Source organism: Equus przewalskii, chromosome 7, assembly GCF_037783145.1.
Source record: "Equus przewalskii isolate Varuska chromosome 7, EquPr2, whole genome shotgun sequence".
Taxonomy (NCBI): Eukaryota; Metazoa; Chordata; class Mammalia; order Perissodactyla; family Equidae; genus Equus; species Equus przewalskii.
This window is the reverse complement of record NC_091837.1, coordinates 69,964,776-69,984,731: the sequence shown is the minus strand read 5'-3', so window position 1 is coordinate 69,984,731 and position 19,956 is coordinate 69,964,776. Positions and strand designations below refer to the sequence as shown.

At 46.7% G+C, this 19,956-nt stretch overlaps 1 long non-coding RNA gene across 1 annotated transcript; it reads right to left on the bottom strand.

Moving 5' to 3' along the window:
• Positions 1-3,489: 3,489 nt before the first annotated feature.
• Positions 3,490-9,108, bottom strand: LOC139084560 (uncharacterized). Its single transcript, XR_011542039.1, has 3 exons — positions 8,864-9,108; positions 8,529-8,596; positions 3,490-7,680 (listed from the first exon to the last, which is right to left on the bottom strand). It is a non-coding gene; the product is annotated as an uncharacterized lncRNA (long non-coding RNA).
• Between the last annotated feature and the right edge of the window lie 10,848 nt (positions 9,109-19,956).

Sequence of the window (19,956 nt, the reverse complement as noted above, 5' to 3'; positions counted from 1 at the left end):
GGATCCCGGATGTTGAGGGTGCCTGGGCTGGGGACCCCATCTGGTAGAGGACTTCCTGTGGTTTGGCTGAGCTGCAGATACAAAACTTCCATTCTCAAAAAAACCCGAAATGATTCTTGCACCATATAAGGGAGTGGGAGGTAGGGATAAATGCTCCAGAAAGGAAAAAAAAAAAAAGATATGAAAATCCACATAAGCAACTCTCTTTGATCTTCTTAGGGCACTTAGTCCAGGAAGCTTCATCTAGTTTCTAAGGTAGCTGTTCGTCAGTATTAAAATAAATGTTTTCTTTTCTCCTCTTAAGTGGCCAAAGTTTCCTTTGCATCCCTTCAAATGGCCTAACCGCCCTGACCTCCTTTCCTACTGTGGCTGTGCCCAGAGAATCCAATTCGGCCAGGCACCCAGAAGGGGAGTGGAGCGGAGGATGGGGGCTATTGCCATGGATGGGGTGGGAAGAGCTGGTCTTTCAGACTTGATAAGTGAGAACAAGATAACCCCAAGTCCCACTATCCAGAAAGAATTACTGTGACCATCTTCCTAAACCCTTCTCTCGGTCCACACATTGTGCAGGTATAACTGTACATGGCATGCAATCATATACATACAGCATGCAATTTGAAATGATTATGATCATGCTGTTTTGCACTCAGCAATATGTGGTGACTACGTCTCGATATGGAGAAATGAAAGTCCACATAAAAGGTAGCACTGAACACAGGTGCAATTTAAATCCTTGGCTTCTTGATTAGTTGTATCCACTTACAATCCGACAACAGGGTAAGAAATCGCCTTACTTTTCCAAACCTTGACTACACTAAGGTTAATCTTTGCCAATCTGAAACTGACAAATTAGATTTTAAAGTTGAAATTGAAATAAGACTCGCTTTTCTCTGATCTATGTTAATAGATAACGATCATTATCTTTTCATGGTTATTGGTCTGTTATATCTCTTCCTCCATGATTTACAGGGTCCCATCCTCTGTCAATTTTTCTAACGGGGCACTGTGATATTGTGGTTTATAATAAGAAATACATATTTGGTCTTTGTCCCCATTTCTACCACGGAGCTTCTAAAACCCTTGAAATTTCCTAAGTGACAAGAGCAATAAAGCTGTCTTTTGCTATGTTACTGAGGTGACTTTTGGAGTGCTCCTAGTTCACCTGAGGATGAGGGCTGGTTACCAGGGGAACCAACCTGTGACTGGAAGGTTGGAAATTTTAGTTCTACCCCCGGAGCCCCAGGGAGGGGACAGGGACTGGAGGTTGAATGGATCACCTGCCAATAATCAATGATTTGATTAATCATGCCTATGTAACGCAGCTTCCATAAAAAAAACCAAAAGGCGGGGGTTTGGAGAGCTTCCAGGTTGGTGAGCAGGGGGAGATTCCAAGAGAGTGGTGCCCTCAGAGGGGGCATGGAAGCTCCAAACCCTTTCCCCTTACATTGCCCGGTGCATCTCTTCCATCTGGCTGTTCCTGAGTTTTATCCTTTTCTAACAAACTGGTGATCTGGTGAGTAAAATGTTTCTCTGAGTTCTGTGAGCTGCTCTAGCAAATTAATCGAACCCAAGGAGGGGGTCTTTGGAACCTCCAATCTATAGCCAGTCAGTCAGAAGTACAAGTGACAACCTGGACTTGAGAGTGGCCTCTGAAGTGGAGCGGATGGGCAGTCTTGCAGCGCTGAGCCCTTAAGCTGTGGGATCTGACGCCATCTTCGGGTAGATGGTGTCAGAGCTGAGTTAAATTGTAGGGGACCCAGATGGTGTCAGAGAATTGCTTGATGGTATGGGGAGGCCCCCCTCCCACACACACATTGGAATTGTGGGTACAGAACCTTTTAGGCTCCCCTTTTGTTCTTACTGAAAAGTAAATACTTGTTTTATAATAGGAATATTAACTCTTTGTCTTTTTTTCCTTTTTACAAAATTTTTCTCAGTTTGTGGCTGATTTTTCCACTCTGATTTTGGTGATCGTATTTTTCTTTTTAACCATGCTGCAGTTTTAACTTTCTATGCAGACACATCTGTAATCACGGGCCCTCTAGGACCAACTGACTCCATCTTATCAACAGAGTAATAAAGAGTCGACTTTCTGGAACTGAGAGTCTGCCCTTGTCCAGTTCAGGCCAGTTGAGACCACCAGCCCATCAACTGGGCCTGTGCAAATGCTCAATAAGTGAACTTCTTGACGTCAAGGAGCGAAAAACTCCACTCTCAGATCATGGTAATGCCGCCATTTTGAACACGCGTCCTATGAAGAGCCACGAAGCCTGACTATGCTTGTACAGGTCATCAGTTCCCTCACTTCTCCTCACCTCCAATCATCTATCTCCACACTTCAGACTGCCCTCCCCTTCATCCCATAAATTTTTGCCTAAGCCCTGGATCGGGGAGACAGATCTGAGAGCACCTCTCTCCTGTCTCCTTGCAGACGGATCTCTCAAATTAAGCTACTTTTCTTTTCCCGAAGGCTGATGCCGTAATAATTGGCTCTTTATGTGCATTGGGTGGCGAGCCCTTGCTCAGTAACACATCTTCAATCTATCTCTTCACAGAAAGGAGGACAGACATGTTAACAGATGGAGGGGAGAGGAGGTGGATCAGGTGGGAGAGTCTCACGATGAGAGCCTCATGCAGCGTGGAACTCACCTGGGAATTCTAACAGGCAACCTGAACCTCGGTCCAAAAACTGATGGAAAAGTGGACAATGGAGGGCCTCTGTGCTTTGGGTGAAACAGGGTTCTAGGAAACCCTGTTAATGGAAGGAATAACTAATAAAGTGGCAAATACACATTGGCTAAATACAAGTCTGAGGTAATTTCTTCCCTGGGGCTACAGACAGTATTTGGAGCAAAAGATAAAAATTATTAATAGTTTCAGGTAAATGGGCTCTCTTTTTACTAAAAAAAAAAAGTTTTAGAATATCCCTGGGCCAAAAAGCCCAACAAAGTCTAATTTTCTGCTCCCTCCCATCTATTCAGGAAATTTCACAGGAAGGCATATATTTTGAATATCAAACAAGGATAAATAACCAAAGTACCAGAAAACAAGGTTCTCTACTCTGGAGGGCAAAATACTCTCCAAAAATAACGTCTGTACCCCCAGCGAGGACAGCCAATTTCTCTCCAAGGAGATGGAACATGGGATGAACTCTCCATACGAGGTAACTTGATATAACATCTCAAAGACCAACAAGAGGTGACGAAACTTATGGCAGAACAGCATGTGTTTGGAGCTGTTTCATGTTTTGAGGGGTTTATATGTAAAAGAGTTGCTAGATTAGGACATCTTTATTGGAGGAAAGGTGACCTAGAAGAAAAGTAGATGGGCCATGTGGGAAAGCCCTAACTTCATTATCCCTGGACCCCATAAACCAGAACCAACCTACAAGTTGCAGCCTTGTTCTGGGCGCTGGCACCTTCCCAGGTGTGTTAGTTTTCCATTGCTGTGTAAGAATGACCATGGACTCACCATTTAAAGTGACACACACATTTATTGTCTCCCAGTTTCCATGGATCAGAAATCTGGGTACAGCTTAGCTCTTCTGCTCAGGGTCTCACACGGCTGCAATAAACTTGTCAGGTTGGACTGCTGTACACTCGCCTGAGGCCTGGGGTCGTCTTCCAAACCTGTGTGGCTGTTGGAAGAATTTGGTTCCTCGTGGTTGTAGGCCTGAGGCTCTTAGCTCCTAGAGGCCGCCTGCAGTTCTTGCCATGTGATCCTCTCCACAGGCAGTTTACAGTAGAGCAGCTCTCTTCTTCAATGTCAGCAGGAGAATCTCTAGCATGTGCTCGCAAGATGGAGCTATATATGTGTATGTATAATTGTTCTATCTGTCTGTCACCTACTTATCTATCCATCTATTGTCTATCATCATTATCTATCCATCTGTTGTCTATCATCTCTCTATCTAATCATAACATAAAAATGAAAATGACATCCTATCACCTTTGCCATAGTCTACTGGTTAATAGCAAGTCACAAGTCCTGCCTACACTCAAAGGGAGCGGATTATACAGGCTATGGACCTGGGGGCCCCCTAGTGTCTGCCTAGCACACCAGGCTTATGATCCCCTAGCCTAGAGTTTCCCAGAGGGTATACCTGAGGCACTAGTCCCAGAATATTTTTTTTAAAAATTGTACCTCAGTTCTACAAGTTTGGAATTGCTGCACATTTTCTCCCCATCTTGGAGATTCAAAATACATGTGAGCATATTAAATGTTCTAAGTGCTATGTTTCAGTTATGATTACATTCAGCTGCAGAAAACTCAACTATAGGGCTTTTTTTTTTTTAAGACAAGAAGCCTGGAGAGAGGTGATTCTGGCCTTGGTTTGATGGATTAGTCATGCCAGAGCAGATGTCATTTAAATTTTCTTGACCTTCCCTCACAATCACATGATGGCTGCTGTAGTTCCAGCCATCACATTTGTATTTTCAGCAGATAGTAGGAGGAAGGGAAAACCCAGTTTGGCTCTTGGTTTCGTTTATCATGAAGGCGTAAGCTTTCTCAGAACCCCCCAACATCTACCCTCTTAGGCTTCCATTTATATCTCATGTGTTAGAATAGGGTCACATGCTTACCCCCATCTGCAAGGAAAACTGTGGAACTGAATATTTAACAATTCCAGCATTGATAGTGAGAAATGGCCAGGTAGAAGGCTGTTGGGAGAGTCTTTGGGGGTAGCCAATTAACAATGTCTGCCACATGCAGCCTTAAAGAAATTTGCTTAATTTTTCCACTTCGAGTGCCAACATCTAACCATAGAAACACACCTCCAAAAATACAGCTGTCGCCAAAATCTCTTGGGATAAGAGAACCAGGGAAACGAGGCTCAAATTTTGTCATGTGCACCTGACACTAAAGTTTCCTCTGGTTCTCCCCAATCTTGAGAACAGCTTCTGGTCCCAACTGTGGGGTGAAGCGCAGGCCTCCTGGAGGTTGAAACTTACCATGCATCAGTTCCTCTGCCACACTCTACAATCTTTTCCTTTCAGGGCAGCCAATCTTCCTTTCTCGCCAGTTTTTCATTGGGGCCAGGTGGAATTAGTAGTTCCAGAGACTTCTGGGCTCTTAACTTTGAAACACAATGGCCCCAAACCCTACAAGCCCAGCACCCCTTCCTCTTGTGCCACAGCCAAGCAAGACCCCTCAGCTGGGAGCCACACCTGTTGGGGGAATGGCTCAAAGCCACTGAGTGGGAAACTGGCCCCGAGTCCAACCGGCCAGTTTCTAATAATACCTTATTTTCAAACTCCTCCTTTCTTCAGTTCATTTCTCTCTCACTTCTTCTTCTGACCCAAATGAGGTGCCGAGAAGTCTCACCAGTCTCTTTCTTGGATTTACACCTCAAATAAGATCGTCTACCCTTTATCCCCTCTAGTTATGGCCTCTCATTCTGGTTTGTGATGGCACCAGCTTCTGGGGAGTACTCTTGGCGTATCTGATGGCCCTCCAGGGATTGTCAGTGGAGCAGGGCAATGTGGTCTTGTAGAAAGAGAACTGGAGGGTTGCCCAGCTCTGCCCTAACTAGTGCGAGACTCTGGGCAAGTCTGCACAGAGAGCCTTTGCTTTAAGGAGGGGCTTGGTGAGGGGCTCCTGGTCCTGCAGCCTGCACAGCATCCCAACGGGAATCATCAGGCTGAAAGAGCGTTTCAAGAGGCAGTGAATTTCACTCGGGGAAATTTCACTCCAAGAAAGTTCAGTGCTGTCAGAATCAACATCTTTGAGCCTGATCTCAGGTGTCCACTATCCTCATTTTTCAGGTGAGAAAGATAAGGCTTCCGAAGCCTGTAGTTAGACAGATCAGAACCCAGTGTTTTGTTCTGGGTTTTTTATCACCAGTCCCCATCCATGGGAAGGGTTCATTCATTCATTCCTGCATTTATGCATTCACCGACTCATTAACGTACATTTATTGAACACCTGCTGTAAGCTGGGTACTGTAGTAGGCATTGGAGACAGGAAGATAAATATATACCACTTCTGTTCCAAGGAACTTACAATCCAAAGGGGAGACATCCCCACTGCCAATAACAGCACAATTTAGTGACGACCATGCTATTGGGGTAGCAGGTGGCTTACGGGTGATTTCTGCCGTCAGGCAGGGGTTGTCCAACTGGGCTGGGTTCTTCCAGAAGGGCCTTGACAGCATCTTGGGGCACGGATGATGTCATTCTAAATAGAACCTTCAATGGGTGATGACCACGGTTGACTGGTGACCCTCAACGGCATCAGAGCAAAGGACGATTCTGCCTGGAGGCGCTTACCCGGCCTTGGCGCTGCAGAGCCTCCTGTGTTCTCAACCTCACACCTTCACCCCCTCCACAGAGTGTGTATAAAGGCTTGTGGGAACAGAAGAGGAGGAGTAGCTAGGTCTCCCAGGAAGGGGCAGGAAGGTTCTGGAAGAGGTGGCATTGTAGGTGGGGTGTAAAAGAAGAGAAGTCACAATGTTGGTGAAAAAGAAGGAGGCGTTCCTGGGAGAGGGAGAGAGGGGGAGGTTAGAGTCGGTGAGTCCTGAACAGTAGTTCGGTGTTGCTCAGGCGTCCCGAGCTGCAGGGATGAGTGGAGCAGGAGAGAAGGCTGCACAGCCCAGCCAGGGTCTTAGAAACAGTCTAGGAAAGCCCGCTTATATTTGGTCCTGTCTCAGTTTTCTGAGATCTCCCAAAATAAGTGCAATGCTTTCTTATTCTCCCCAGATGAATCCTCAAGGATATGAACATGAATATCAAAGCCCCCCAAACCCACATTTTAAACTACTCATCTCTTCTCCAATCTGAAAACCCCAGGGTGGTCCACATAGCCAAATGGCCCTTCACTCAGTCCCCGGGGATCTTGATCCACACCTCTCTACGGAAGACATCATGCGATAGAAAGAACTGGCCAATGGGGGCGCTAACGACTCACAATCACAAAACAAGGCTGGGGAAAAGCCATGTCACCCGAGAGGATCTCGCCTCCAGGCTGGCTCTCTTGTCATCATTCAGAACCCTGTTCTAGTATCATCTCCTGCTGGTAGCTCCCCTTGCCACCCCACACTGAAGCCATTCTTCCTAGCTATTGTTTTTGGGCCTTGCGTGGACTTGCGTAAGCGCACATGCCACTGTGTGTTCCAGTTCACTTAATAACAAGTTCTGAGTCTATAAATTCCTTGAAAGCAGGAACTGAGTTCTAATAATCTTTGTTTGTCTCCCAAAGCATAACACAGGGCCTGGAACACTGGGGAAGTCCAATAAATGTTTGTCAAACTAAGCTGAACTTTGAAAGCGTCACAAAAGGGCACAGGTGGGAGGTGCATCAGCATGAGTAAGATGATCAAAGGATGATGGTAGAAAATAACAGAGAGGTGGTTGATTTGGCACCACAGTGTATGCTGCAAATGATAGAACATCTGACTCAAATTCGTTATGTAAAAATACAACTGAAATGCTCTGGGAGAACTTCAGGTGAAGCTTGATCCAGGAGCCCAAACAATATTAGCAATATTCAGTCTCTCTCTCTCTCTCTCCTTTGTTCTCTGAGCTGTCTTCATTTTCAGACTCTATGCGAGGCAAAGGATCCATGGCAGGTCTCTCTCAAGGATTCCAGCTGAAGTAATTGATTATCACCAGCTCTGCTGACTTACTTCTCACCCTGAACCAGTCATTGTGGCTGGGGGAATGAGATGTTCTGATTTTACAGCTGTAAGATAAAGATAATGGCCAGTCTGCAAGTATTGTTCTCACGGCAAATCATGCAAATAGCTTTCTGGTACACATTGGCCCTGTGCAAGTTTCAGCAGGGTATTGCGGTTGAAAACTAATGGATCGGGCACTCCAGCTCTGCCAGTAATTAGTCTGTGAACTAGGCAAATCACTTTGCACAACTTCCCAGGCTTAAATTTCGTTTTCTGTAAAATGAAGTTGCATGTGATCTCCATGGGCCCCTCCAGCTGTAATGCTCACTCTTCAGTGATCTCTCTCGGGTACATTCCCTGCCATGTTCTAACCTTATGGCGACAGCCCCCTGGAGACCTGGCTGCCCTGATGCCTACCCCAGGCACAGCGAGGGTGGACCCTCAAGCTGTTCCCAGCTCCTGGCTTTCGTGTCTGACCACAGGTGGCATCACGAGCCTGGAGCTTTGGGTTTGGGGTCTTGCCCCTCTGGTTTCCCAGGAGCTGCTGCCAGTCCCAAAGGCCCTGAGCATTGGCGAGCAAAGGTCCACGTGGAGAATTCCAGACTAAGGACGTTTGCTGATGTTTGTACAAGCGCCGAACTTGAGCCACTGGAAAAATGTCTGAGGTTTTCTGACTCAGGGGCGGGCTCAGTGAGTGTGCTGCAAATTCGAGGATTTCGGGGTTGATTAAGGCAGAGACAGGACCACGAGCAGCAGTAACACACAACAAGCCTTACCGGGTGCCACTTGTTGAACGACGAATGAGAGGGGACAACCATCCCTGCAAGAGACCTTCCTGAGACAGCTGCACGAGGCCACCACCCAGAAGGGGAACAAGGCAAGAGGACTCCTAGGGGGCAGAGAGGGCACTTACGTATCTAGATGACATCACTCCGCAGCAAGCCAGGGCGGGGGGGGAGGCGGTCTCTGAGTCAGAAAGCTCTGGAAGGCAACAGCAGTGAGACACAGGGTTTGTCTCATCTACGGTTGGCAGATGTTGGGTGCAGTTTCATGGGGTGTGCAAAGTAGACAGGCTCTAAATACCTCAGAATCTGTTTATCTGGGTTATATTTACAGCAATTGAATGTGTAACAATTTGAGTTGGACACTGGCAGGCTTCGGGCTAACAGTCCTGTGCATGCTGTGAATAAATAAACAACGTGGAAACATTTTAAGCCAATACACTGAGGCCATATTTGGCCCACTTACCCAACAGGAGATCCAGCTGAAAATGTCTCCTGGACAAGGGTTTACGAGCTAGGGAGGCCAGATAGAAAAGTTCCACTGGATGGTGTTGAAATTATCCCCAGAAAACTCAGCGCTTCTGGGACCAAGAAAGTTCTCACTGCGATGTTCTTTCAAGGAATTAAGCAAATAATAATCCTTTAAGTATGAGTGGCACTTTGGCCTTTTCAAAGCCCTTTCATTTTGATTCTTAAGACACCCTCGGAAAGAATCAGGATAGCAATGCTCCCCTCCTCCACACCTCCCCCTCCACCCCGCCCCCAGCCATTTAACAGGTGAGGACAGGTGAGGACAGGTGAGGACGGAGCACAGTAAGAGCCAGGACTGAGATCAGGTCTCGTAAACTCCTAAATTCCTGCCCTTTCTGTTTTGCCAGACTGCCGGGAGAGCAGTCGTGCTCTCAGAAGTCATGCTCAGCCAGGTTAAGAGACAGCAGCCCAAGACTCTGCTCTTTTCTGCCTCGCTTCCTGCCTTGCACAGACTGACAAGGATTCACTCCATGACCATGGCCATGTGGCTCCTTTTTCCTTTTTTTGACGGAATGCGGTAGTTTTTGTAGAGGTTGAAGAGAAAGTACTATCGATGTCTTTGCTTTGTCTCGCCGAATTTCTCTGCTGGACAGTTTCTGAAAAGGCAGTTAGGCATTTGACAGATGGGGACACTGAGGATCAAGAGAGGAAGCATCCTGCCAAAGGCCACAGAGCTCAGGGCCCTCCAAGGCCTTTTCAGAGGCGGCCGCACGCCAGCCTTTGAACCCTAGGGGGCGCCAGCTAGCCTCATCTTCCCTAGAATCTAGAGCTGACAGCGAAGCCTCAAGGAGGATGTCATTATCCACCAAAAGACCAGTGGCATTAAGAGGCCGATCAGCCTGCCACTTTTCAAGACATTGTTCTCTCCACTGTCTGTACCCCTCCACCCTGACCCTTCAGCATCTGAGCACAGTGCCCTAAGACCCACAAGGAGCCTGGCTTCCCTGCCCCATGGGAGTTTAGGGTCATAGCTACTTTCCCCAGTGCTGTCTTCATTGCTCCAAATTCTTTCACCTGCAACCAGGAAATAACTCTCCAAGGCTGGTCCCAGGCTCTGAGGCTGGACATGCCCTAAATTCTCTTCCCAGAGCAAGTTGCTGCACTGCTGAGGCCCAAAATGAGCCTTCAGCCGGGGGTAGGTCCAGGTTTTGAGAGACCCTGAACCTTATGCAGTTTGAGGGGCCTTCTTTAGGAAAAATAATCCAAAATGATGCATACAAAATACCCCCCAAGCCTCTAGGAGGTGCCCTGGCAACGAGGAGCCTGTCCTTCTAATCCCGGCAGGCTGGGGTTCTCCTGGAGGCTGCCCCACTCTGGGGAGTGGTGATTGGGGCTCCCAGTGGGGAGAGAAGAGCAGCTCAGAGGCACTCCAGTGGCCCAGCAAGGGGCAAGGAGTCCTCTGTGTCCTCCAATAGTTGCTGGGACTGTTTCGTAGTTAAGTCGCCTGGTTTCAAGCCTCATTTAACAAAGTAAGGCAAATTCTGCTTTACTCTTGGCCAGAGTGGGAAGGCAATGCCAAGTAGGCTGGGCAAATTTCCAGCCACCTTCACTCTTGGCACCCCTGTGAGTGCTATCAGATCAGGGTCCCACCTAAATGCCCAGAGTTCCCCAAGGATATTCACTCTGGCCTGAAACACTGCCATCTTGTGTGGCCAACTGTTTCCAGGGCTGTCCCAGCTTCAGGACTGAAAGTTTCATGTCCCAGGAAACCCCTCAGTCCTGAGCAAACCAGGGCACTGGTCACTGTACTGCCACCCCCTCACTTAGCACAGGTCAGCTCTGGGCCAGCTCTCAGCCCAGTTCTCAGAACCCAACCTTAAGTTCCGATTATTACTCCAAACAACGGTCAGGTAAGTGAGGATCCTCAAGGGGCCTGCCCAGCCTTGTTCCTGTCCAGCCAAGAAACAAGGCTTACGTATTATTATTTTAGAAAACAAGGAAGAACTTTGTGAGTGAAATAGGACTTTACCGTTGCCAGAGTAAATAATAATAATAATAGCATTATTCAGCCCTCAGCAAGCGCCAGGTTCAACACTAGGAATTTTGCAAACATTACATTTACTCCTCACGACAAACTATGAGGCAGGTATTTCCATGCTGATTCTACAGAGGGGGACCTGGCAGTTCAGAGACAGCAAGCAGCTGGCCTAAGCTTACCCGGCCCACACAAGCTCTTTCAAGCATGTCACCCTGGCCTAGGAGACAGGACATTTGGCTTCTCACCCCAGCTCTTTCATTAACTAATTGTGGGACCTTGAGCAAGTGTCTTAGAACCCAGAGCCTCATCTTCATTGAACAGCGAGAGCTCTGTGCAGATGCTCCCGAGTCCTTTCAGGCATCCAGCTTAATGAGGCTCTGGCCTCAGACTGGGCCAAGTGTGAATATCGACTCCACTACTTACAACACATGTGACCTTGGACAAGTTACTTGACCTGCTGCCACCTGTAAAATCAGGATACAACCTCAGGTACTTTGTGAGAAGGATTAAATGACATAATCCATGTAAGTTCAGCACCAAGACAAGGGTATATTAAGATTTAAATAAAAGCCAGCCATTATTGTTCTAGCTCTGACATGGTAAGACTTTGTGTGGTTCCTCCACGTTCTTTTCACTAAGCCCTTCGAACTTCTGTGTTGCCCCAAATATAGTGATATTAGAGATGGCTTCTTTACTCTTTTTCTCAAATACGTTTCCTGAAAATGGAAAAGATGTGTCCACGGTAACCAGAGAGAGGTGACCAGCAGAGATGGAGGGAGAAAGGTTGGCTCGGAAGTGGTCCAGAATATGTGAGCCTGGAGTAACTGTGTCAGCGCCTTTCTAGGCAGCTGCCACAGGAGAGCCAGCAGATTCCACCTTCCAGGATTTCAGAGAACCGAGACCATGGGTGTTGACTAGGTTTTCACAAAGGATCCTGCCCTGGTTGGGCTGCTTTGAATCCCGCCTGCCAGACCCAAGTCTTACGATCCAAACCGGGAATGAGCTGCTACTATGGAAAGTGAGATTTTTACTGCAGGATTAAGAAACCATCGCACTTTTTCAATCGCATCAGGCCTGACGTCCCCGGGATTGACTAGTCAGCTCATTTAAACCAGGTGCAGGTCTTGTGGCCGGTTCTTTAACGGGCAGACATTATTAGCTACCCTGTGGCTGTCTTTCTCATTTTTCTAACCTCTTCCAAACTTTGCAGACAGTTTCAGGAAGCCATGCACACTGCCAGGGGCCAAGGAGAAGCTGGGAGGTCACGGTGGTAGCAATGCGCTCCAGCATCACGGGAGCCAAGCAATTGCTGGCGGCCCTGGGTCTGCTCCCTTCCAATAGGAGAAAGACCAGCTTTCCTTCGACATCAGGAGATCCTCCCAGCCAATGCGAGGCCAGACCCCGGTGACTCACCCCACAGTGTGGGGTTTCTCAAGCAGATGTTCCTGGACCACATGAAAAGCTGGCAGAGTACTATTATCTGGTTTAATGTTCCTTCTTTTGTTAAAATTCCTGATACAAGGAAGTGGGGGATGGGGATTGAAGGAAGCGTCGTTTTACAGCCCAACGCCCTCTCCCTGGCAGCTCAGCTCTGGCTGGTCCTCCTGGGATGGCAGGAGGCAGAAGCGCTTCCCCCTCCACTTCTCCTTGCTTCTCCCTCCAGGAGGTTAACTTTACTGGAATCCATTTCAGTACAATGTATGGGGCCAGAGGGTAGGGGGGAGGGGAATAATTCCAGGGCAATTTGCTTGTAACCCTTCAGGCACTGGGAAGTGTCCTGGGGACACCTGGCACTCTGTCAGGATCCAGGGACAGGAACCAAGGCTCAGATTTCCAATCCCCGGGATGGAGACCAAGCCGAGAAAGGTGGGTTAAGTCAGGAAGTAGAATGAACGCTCTTTCCTCCACTTCAAGATACACTTTTTAAACTCTTAAATTATTTTTTATTTTCTTATTAAAATTCCAAACATTAAAAAAAAATGGAGTGAATAGTATAGTGAATCTCCACACACCCATCACCCAACTTTAATGATTACCCACACTGAGCATTTCTGAAAGTGGGATACTTATAGTCAGTGAGTGTATTTAATGTGTTTCCTTCCCCCGCCAGAGCTATTATCAAGTCAATGAGGCATCTGACAACTGGTTAAGGACGAACAGGTTGACGCACATAAACAAGGGAGAAAATCAACCAGGAAACAACCTCGCCCCACAGCAAGTTTCCCTGCATTTTTACCACCCACAATCCTTTTTGCTATTTTTCTTCTCCTTGACCTTGGGTTTTGACGGTTTTTATCTACCAAATTCCATTTGTTATAAATGTTTCCTCCATTTTTTAAATAATTAAAAACAAATAGCAACTCATACGCCAGTGTTCAGAGCCCCATTATGCACAGTAGCCAAAAGGTGGAAGCAACCTAAATATCCACCGATGGAGGAATGGATAAACTAAACGTGGTCCAGCCATGTGATGGGAGATGATTCAGACTTCAAAAGGACACGCGTGGGGGCCGGCCCCGTGGCCAAGTGGTCAAAGATCCACGTGTGCTCCACTTCAGCGGCCTGGGGTTCACAGGTTCAGATCCCGGGAGTGGACCTACTCCACTCAACAGCCATGCTGTGGAGCCATCCTACATACAAAGTAGAGGAAGATTGGTACAGGTGTTAGCTCAGGACTAATCTTCCTCAAGCAAAAAAAAACGAGGACATGTTACAACATGGATGAACCTTGAAGACATTATGCAGAGTGAAATAAGCCAGTCACAAAAGGGCAAAACAGTATGATTCCACTCACGTGAGCTTCCTAGCATAGGCAAGTTCATAGAGACAGAGGTGGAATGGAGGTTACCAGGGGCTGGGGGCAGGGGAGGATGGGGAGTCGTTGGGTAAAGAGCTTCCATTTGGGGTGATGAAAGAGTTCTGGAAATGGATAGTGGTGATAACTGTGCAACATTGTGAATACATTTAATGCTACTGAACCAAACACTTAAAAGTGGTTAAAATGGTAAATTTTATGTTATGTATATTTTACCACAATAATTTTTTTTAAAGGTGAAATTATTAAGGATTTCAAGACAGTGACAGAAGAGCATTAAACCAAGCGTGGGCCTTTCTGAGCGTGGGGCGCTGTACACAGGTCAAATGCTTGTGAAGCCAGGACTCCAATGCCCGGCGCTGGAGTCACAGGGGTGGGTGAGACCTAGGCTCTGCCAGCCAGGCACTGTGGGCAGCCCCAGATCCCGACACTCTTCCCCTTGACTCTGCCGTGGCTGGAAGAGCTCCTCACCAGGGTTTCCTGACTTGGGTGCTAGGCCTGGTTTCATCTCCTGCTCTAGGTCTTGTTTTCCCACCAGTGAAAGTAATAACTTTCACCTGTCTTACTTTCCTTCCTGTTAACACAAGAATCAAAAGAAAAAAGGGCCATGTCCTGGTTCCTAGATGAGCATCCGGGTGATGCAAACAGGAGTCATTGAGATCAGAGAGCAAATGGCACAGGGAGGTGGCCCTCGTGTGACCCCACCCTTTAGAGAGTCACAACCACTCTGGACTGAGAGTGTTGGAGGTGGGTGAATCAGAGGCGGAAATACTGATAAGGAGCAACGACCGAGCGGATCAAGGGATCAACCGATACCTCACTGCTGGAAAGGGGCCAGAGTTTCCACTTTGTGAATTACCGTGGGAAAGAAAGAGACTCTCAACTTCGGGACGCTTTTTGCTCAATCTCTACTTATAAGCAGAGATGCTGGCTCTGTCAGCTCTCACAGTTCTGCCCAGCCTGCCATCCTACCAGCACTCCTCGAGGTACCTGGCATGGGTCACAGACTGGACGAACTGACATCCCTTCAGCAATGGCTGTGAGAAAGGTTAGAGTCACATCTGGGGCTTCCCACCTTGCAGGGGTTGAAGCCTCTTGGCTTCAATTTGTCTTTCGTCCTCTCATTTCCCCCAGACATTCTTCTGTGTATGTAGGTTTTCCTTGAAACCGTCAGGAAGATTCACTGTGCAAACAAAAACAATGGTCAAAAGCAAGACAATGATAGCTCTTGTCTTAAATAACTAAATGCAGAAATACATGAATTCCCAACAGAACACGGCCATTGCTCATGAGTCAGATTAAAAACACTGATCCAGGAGTTACTGTTCTCAAATTACTCTAATCCAATCGTGTGGCCTTTGAGCCCTAGTTTCTTCTTGTGTCAAACGGGAATAACATTTATTACTTCTCAGAGGTGTTGTGGAGACCAAACAATATTTGGTATAGAAAGTCCCAAAACCCCATGGAGACGAAATTCACAAGGAGCCAACTTTAACGTCATGTTGGTCCCAGAGGGATCCCCTGATCATTGCTCATTCCACCCACGATGTGAAGGCCAACGGTTGGTTGTACGCAGCAGCCCAGGAGGGCTTCCAATAAAATTACATTCTACTCTAGAATGTGTCTATGTCTGTTTTCCTTCCAGATCTTCCAGCAAGATGTTTGTCCTGTGGTTTTGTGTGCCTGGCCCCCTAGTTTGAGAAGCACTGTCTTAAAGTGATGCCAGGACTGAGAGCCACTGTCATACTGCCTGTGTTGGAATTTACTCTAAAATACTTTGGTGTAAATAGTATGATGTGCGTATGTGAAAATTAACTTATATGTTCATTTGCTTAGCATAGGTAATACATTCACATGGCTAAAAAATCAAAAAAGGGGCCAGCCCTGATGGCCCAGTGGTTAAAGTTCGGCGCACTCCGCTTTGGCAGCCTGGGTTTGGTTCCTGGGTGCAGAACCACACCAATCATCTATCAGTGGCCATGCTGTAGTGGTGGCTCACATTAAAAAAAAAAAAAAAAAAAAGGATGATTGGCAACAGATGTTAGCTCAGTGTGAATCTTCCTCAGCAAAAAAAAATCAAAAGACTATAAAATATATTACAGCAAAAAGCCCTGCTTCCACTCTTGCCCCTACTGGCCCTCTTCCCAATCCCCTTTTCCACTCCTACCCCTAGAAGTAACATTAGTTCCTGTCTATCCTTCCAGAGACTCTTTCTGCAATTATAAGCAAAAATAACTATAAACTCTCATTCCCCTCCTCCTCCGTGTACACCAAATGGAGCACAGCATTCACTTGCCCATCTGTACCTTGCTCTCCTCACTGAATCCTATGTCCGGGAGGTCTTTCCTCACCAGCGCCCAGAGAGCTTCCTTATTTTTTAATTTCAGCAGCAGAGTGGCTCACTAAATGATCGCACCGAACTTTCTTTAAGCAGTCCCGCGTTGGTGGGCATTTTGGTTGTTTCCAGTTGTAAGCTAACTTTAATCCACATCCTAGGAGTGGTGAGTTAGCATTTGAAGTAGTCTAATTAGGAAGCCACAGTCCAGAGGAGGTGAACGCAAGATTCAAATATCTTCAGCAATCTAAAGCATTCAAGAATTAATAGATGAGATGAGAGAAATAAATTTTAATTTTTCATTGAGGAAATGAATGTTGTTCAACAGGGTTAGCTAGAAAGATGTTACAGTACTCCCGACCCTTGCAAGACCAGGCCAACCCTACGGGAGTACAGCCTAGGCCTTGAGCTCCACTTGGTCCTTGGTTTCCCCACTTCACGGAGGGCTTTGTACCTGACTCACTGTACATTGACCAATCCTGCCATCAGAATACTGTTTCACCCACCTCAGAGTGAGCATATCACGCAAGGTGCTAGAGGCATGCCTGTGAGTGGGGACATTCCTGCCTGTACAACAAGAGTTTGTATGATTGCTTTTATGAAGGCTTGCTCTTGATAGAATTTGGTCTAAAACTTGCTTTTGTGTAACATGCCACCATGGGGACAAATTGGGGGGAGGGAACTAATTGCCTCTATCTACTTCCAATTCCTGGACATTACTGAGAGAATATGTCAAATGCTGGAAGACCAACAAAACTAGCTTTGGTCATTCCCAACGATCTTGGAGTCACATCTTACCAAAGTCAGAGTGAAAGTAGAAAATCAAATAAAAATTCCCCTTGAAAATCCCTTAAAGTTTCCAAAGTTTCACCACACTTGGGTTTTTATATGCAATCCTTTATCAGTTCCTGGAATTGTTAGTTAAGACTTCTTGAAGACCCTTAATTTATTCTTTTATTTCTTCTTCAAGGACCTTGGCAAAACCATCAGCCACCTGCCTGGCCACCTGCAGATGGGCAATACTTTCTCTTACACTGGTCAGGACCCGCTGGAAGTGACCCACGTGTTCATTCCACAGGTGTCTCCAGCACTGTTCCAGGCGGGGTCACCTCCATTGCTCTCCACCATAAATGATGCAAGAGGAGTGAGGCCTAGAAGTTAGCTTTGCACCCCATAAGTTAAATGTGCTTAGGAACAACTTCTGTGCCTTCCGCACGGGGTAGCTCCGGGGAGGAGCCCTGAGGAGGGAGAGACTCTCCAGGGAACTAGATACCAAAATCCAGGATGAAGACAGCTAGATGAGACATTCAGAGCCGGGCATGGGAAGAGAAAGCCAACACTTTTCTATATGTTTTTTTTTTTTCAAATAGCTGTGCTAGAAGTAAAAATTTAAAACAAAGCAAGGGACAGTTTTAAAGAAAGCCCATCCTTTTTGATATTCTACAGACACTAAAATGACTTTTGGTGACCATAGAGTTCCAAGGAAAAATGGCTTATGGCACAATGTTAAAGGGGGAAAAATCCACAGTGGATCATACAGTATTTTATGTTCATTCTGACTTTAGCTAAGTAGAGACACTAAACTAGGAGCGAACACACCCCAACAGTTGTGTTACAGTGATGGGAGTATGACGTTTTTTTCTCTTTTCTCTGTTTTCCAACTTTCCATGTATGGATATATTATTTTGGTAATTTTTAAAAATTATAAATGCAGGAAAGGTATACAAAGAAGTTAGACAAAAGATGTAAAGAATAACAATGGTTAAATGCAAATTACTTAAATCTACTACTGGATTTTGTTAAAATTTTTTTGCTGAATCTCTGTTCCAAATGCAGAGAGAGAATGAGAAAGAGAAACTTAGTCCTTTAAATTCAAGCAAATTCATTAGAAGAAAACTAATAAAAAGCCCAAAGCTGCCTGTCCACTGGCTCTTGGTAGCTCAATGGGCAGCGCTGGGGGGCAGGCAGCCAGCAGGCACTCCATCAACAGCTGTTTCCTGGACTTCTGTTCCGCTCTACAATCTGAACAGAGAAGGAGCCCGCACTTCAGCTGCCCCTCTGCCCCTTGGCAGTCTTCAGCCCCTTTCTGGCCCTGGCACCAGGGAGCCCACGTTTTCAGAGTCAGGCAGCCCCAGAAAGTGCAAAGACTGGCCCCTCCCCAGAGCAGCTTGGCAGTGTGCTGTCTTGGGGTCAAGTGCAAGTTTCTGGGAAAGTGCCTAGAACTATAGGCCTGTGACTTTTCTGGGTGTAAAACCCGCACTTCCTCTTCTGACTCTGGAAAGCAAAAGGAAGTGACGATGGGGGCAGCACCCTCGTGAGGACTGGAGACAGGAACACCATGGATCCCATTAGTGATGTTACTGGTGGCCTCTTTCTAGTCTCCTGTCCTCAAAAGAAACCAGGATTGAAAACATGGAGCCCGGTCCATCCTGGTTCCTACCTAATCAGAAACACTGCATGAAGTGAAAACCCTTCACAAACAGTTTCCTGAAGGCCTGTGATGTGCCAGACACTTTGCAAGGTTCTAGGCTAATGGAGGAGAGGAGATGTCTGCACCAAACGCCACCTGGATGTACTAAGTGCCCTCAAGGTGCTAAGCGAGCCGAGAGGAGGGAGCTTCTAACTGCCTGGGGGAGCCAAGAAAGGCTTTACAAAGAAGATGATGCCTGAGCCTGGTCTTAAAGGGTAGGTTTCCTAGAGAGAAAAGATGACAGTCCCCGTAGAGGGAATGGCAGGGCAAAGACTCTCGAAGCCAGGCTCTCTAAGCTTCTTTAATTGAATCGCAATTATGTCAAGATTTTGAGTAAGTTGCTCTCCGAGGTCACTTTCCCAACTGGAAATCTCCCAGTTCAGTGACACGCTTTTTCTGGGAACTTAAAAGGCATTTAGTTTATTTTTGAACTAATAAACACAGCATTACCCTAGGAGGCTGAATGAGGCTCAAACACAGTAAGACAGGAAGGGTGCAGGTGAGAGATAGCCAGCTCGACTTCCAGTTTGAGCAAAATTTGTAAAAATGTGTTATATCAAAGGCAAGTCATATTACCTAAACTGGCCTGAGCTTTTGATCTCAGAGATAGCAAATCTCAGCCCAAAAGTCTTGATGCTGACTTTGAACTTGGCTGCATCTTAGATATAGCTCCACCCTGAATCAGAAACCTGCTTACCAGTGCTGATGAGATGGGAACGGGAGGGTGTGGAGAAAAAAGCTCACTGAGCTCACTCTGCAAGTGAGAAGCTCAGGGAAGTGTAGACAGCCGGACAGCTCACATTCTTTTAGAAAGTCTCTTTAAACTGTGTGAATTAATCAAAAGCTGTTTAGGGGCATTTCCAGAAACTGTCTCGAGGTCAAGGAAGTCCGAATCCAGCCAGGACTGTGTCTTCACCACTGCTTGGAAACCAGCAGGTCCCCAGCCTGCGAACTGCCCTTAACTTGTGCAGGGGCTGCCTTCCAGTCTCGAGGGAGCCGACCAGACCTATCTAGGGGTCATTTTTGACCCATCTAGAAGCAAAATAGCTATGAATGAATGCTCGGGGGGGTTGAAACTTCCTTATCTAATATGCTAACCGATATGACTTTCCTTCTCTCTCATCTCCTTCTACCTTCTCACATCCCTGACCCCCCACACCTCCCATCTGGCCACCAACACACAGAGAGCAGCCTCAAAGCTACTCCGGGCGTCATAGCCTGTGCGGAAAGTCACATCCCGGAGTTGAATGAGGCAGTGTCGATTTCGTCATCATCCAGAGCCACTCCACATGGTAAAAGGTAAAAATGCAACCATCACGGTTATTGAAAATTGGAAGCATTTAAAGAGATAAGACACATGTATGAGGTTTTCCATGTATTCCATTGTATTTTTCCCTTTTCATTGATGACATATTTTAAATATTTTATTA